The sequence below is a fragment of the Limulus polyphemus genome, unplaced genomic scaffold, assembly GCF_000517525.1.
Source record: "Limulus polyphemus unplaced genomic scaffold, Limulus_polyphemus-2.1.2 Scaffold1679, whole genome shotgun sequence".
Lineage (NCBI taxonomy): Eukaryota > Metazoa > Arthropoda > Merostomata > Xiphosura > Limulidae > Limulus > Limulus polyphemus.
Genome location: NW_013667289.1, coordinates 177427 through 181111, shown reverse-complemented (window position 1 = coordinate 181111; position 3685 = coordinate 177427).

Here is a 3685-nt window from a genome sequence, read left to right as displayed (position 1 = left end):
AGATAAGTTGCAGGCAAAGAAAGGGGTGGAGAACAAAACCTTTATCTATAAGTCACTTACTCGTGCTATAAGTAAGCCGATTCGACATGGTGCGAGATAAGACGCGGGAGAACGGCATGCTGGGAGATAAGAGCCGGAAGAACGTTTACATGGTCATATCTACAGTCTCGAGTCTTTTTATTTCTGAAATAACGTTGTTTAAATTCGAAAACAATTCCTCTGACTTAACAGCAACTCTCTGGCTAGAAAACTTTCCAAATAAATCAAGCAAGTGATGAATTTTAAATCAGTGCTGTTGACAAGTGATGTCATTTGTTATGTAGAATAATCTCTTGAGCCAAGCAATGGTTTTTGTGTTATTTGTTTTCCCTTAGTTTGGTTACAAATAATTCTTTCTCTTACATAAACATGTGTATATGTGTGTATCTTGTGTTGTTTACGCCACCTTTAATGTTCCATTTTATCCCCATATGCAAACGATATATTCTAGATTTTGTTGTTAATAGTTATAATCCTGAGAAATTAGCACAAAATATTTCAACGTAAGGTTTATTTTGTAGTTTTTGTCAACGGGGGTTCACTGATCTTTGTTTATATATGACATATATATATATACAAGTTCGAGAAGTATCAACAAACACGATATATTTAGCTCGTACATGTTTTATTCTCTGTAAATTCCCGCCTATTGAACAGTATAATTACGTCACTGGTAGAGTTAGGGCTGAAGGAAAGAGAAATGTCCATACGACAAAGAACAAATCATTTGGAAGAATGGTGTTTCCAATATGTTTCCCATAGCAACAGAAAATATCTTACATCAGACTTTTTATGACAGTTAGATGTTCTTAAGCTACATCTCAATAGGAAGTAACATCCTCTGTTGTAGGTTTAAACGTAACGGGTATTATTTTGTGAATTAGTTTCCGAACACAATTACAACACACAGGGTGTATCAGAAATTACTTCACTACATTCCTTTAGACTTTTTTTATTAAATAATTCAACGAAACAGAAAAGTGACAGTTTTCGGCCGTTGTAAGAAACACTTACCAAAAACAAATGCTAAACCTAATATGAGAAACGTATTTCATCCGAAACATTTTCTTAATTCGTTCTTTAAAAACTTATTTTTGTACGTCTATGTTGACACTTGATTATTTTTCCTGGTGGAAATGTGCCGACATTATTCAGATTTTTCAGGTTTTTTGTTTTTTTGCACGATGGATAAGACTAAGTTGTCAGTTATTTATGTTGCTTATAAAAACAACTACAAAGAAATAGATGTTCACAAAATAATATAAATATTTCCATCGTTCTTAATTTTGTTTTGTTTTGCCCACTACAGGTATCGAAACCCTATTTTTAGCGTCTACAGACTTGCCACTTCCCCCCACCCAGCGTTCTATGAAGTATTTGTTTGGTTGTTATAAAGCGCAAAGTTAAACAATAGGCTATGTTTATTGGCCCCACCACTAGTATTGAAACCCGATGTTTATCGTTGTAAGTTCTCAGACTTACCACTGAGCTATCTGGGTGATCTGAAGGGAAACAGTTATCAGTCACTGAACGAATCCCATTTTCACAGACCTACGTAGTTTAAGTGTCGTACTCGACTATAGATGAAAAGTTTACGAACACATTTGGTTTATCAAATATGTTTGTTAAGTGTAACGTAGAGGAAATTAAGATAGATTGTTATATGTAAACGTGCATAAATAACTGAAATGAAAATGATCCAATCTTTTGTTACTTGCTAATGAGTACTACTCATGTTTTATAACAATAATAACGTTGAAAACTTATAATCATTGAGGAAAATTGCCAACATTTGAATAAACAACGAGTACATTCTATCTCTTTAAATAAATCCCGCTAGGCGTCACCACATTATTTTAACAAATACTGTTATTATAAGTTTTTAGTTATTTGTTTTCGTTTCAGCGCGAAGCTTGTTGTTGTTGTTGTTGTTTGTAATTAAGCACAAAGCTATGCAATGGGCTATCCGTGCTCTGCCCACCACTGGTATTGAAACCCGGATTCCAGCGTTGTAAATCCGCAGACATGCCGCTGTGCTAGCCGTCCATAATTTTGTATTGATACACACTGAAGTGTTAGCTGTCCATAATTTTTTATTGATACACTGGAGGTGCTAGCCGTCCATAATTTGTATTGATACACTGGAGGTGCTAGCCGTCCATAATTTTGTATTGATACACACTGAAGTGTTAGCTGTCCATAATTTTTTATTGATACACTGGAGGTGCTAGCCGTCCATAATCTTGTATTGATGCGCTGGAGGTGCTAGCCGTTTATAATTTGTATTGATACACGATTCAACCACTAACCCTTAGATTCTCAATAATGCGTAAGCCAACCACAAGGCGACACCTAGCCCAGAAAATTTGAGACTTGTAGCGATAACTAATTAAGGGATAAACCAGTTCAGTGTGATCGCGAAAAGGTTTTTTATACTCACGTGGTCAAACTTTTGTCTGAATCTTATATATAGTTTTCTGTTCTTAAAGATGGTTTAATCGCTCGCTACACTCTTACCCAAGTGGTTTACCCAGATGTGAAAGGACCCATTTTCAGGTCTAGAAGAGAAATATACTTACAACTCTCATCGCCTGATAGGCTGAAGATGAAAGGATTTCAGTGAAACGGAGAAACAGCTATTGTGAAGACGTTTTTGTTCACGTGCCTGAATAACACTTAACTAAGTACTTTAGAATCGACAGCAAATGTTCATTCCCATACAAAGAGACTTGTAGCAAACTCAATGGATGTCATTATCGTGGTCTAGTGGCTAGTATGTCTGAACTTTTACGCAAAAACACACTCCGCTCTCTGGGGGCCTTGGGTGCGCTATAAAAGTGACGGACAAATACCACTCTTCAGTCATATACGAGAATTGGTGATGTTAACTAGTTGCCTTCCCTCTTATCTATCAAGTCAAAATTAGGGTCGGTTAGTCCATAGTCCTTGTGTAACTTTGCGCTGAATTCTTAGTATGTGACATTCTCATCCTCAGGCTTACTGAACTCATCCATGTTTGTTTGAGTAGTACAGAAATACCCACACAGAATGACACAATATATTACATACAGAGTAGTACGATACAGTATACATAGAGTCAATAATTTATATACAGAGTAGAACTGTAATGTCTTACAGGGTAATACAATAATAATCATACAGAGTAGTACAATAATCTATATACATAGTAGTACAATAATCTCCACACACAGTAGTACAATAATCTCCATACAGAGTAGTACAATAATCTCCATACAGAGTAGTACAATCATCTCTATACATAGTAGTACAATAATATCCATACAGAGTAGTACAATAATCTCCATACATAGTAGTACAATAATCTCCCTACATAGTAGTACAATAATCTCCATACAGAGTAGTACAATAATCTCCATACAGAGTAGTACAATAATATATATACATAGTAGTACAATAATATATATATATACATAGTAGTACAATAATCTCCATACAGAGTAGTACAATAATCTATATACATAGTAGTACAATAATCTCCCTACAGAGTTGTACAATAATCTCCATACAGAGTAGTACAATAATCTCCATACATAGTAGTACAATAATCTCCATACAGAGTAATACAATAATCTCCATACAGAGTAATACAATAATCTCCATACAG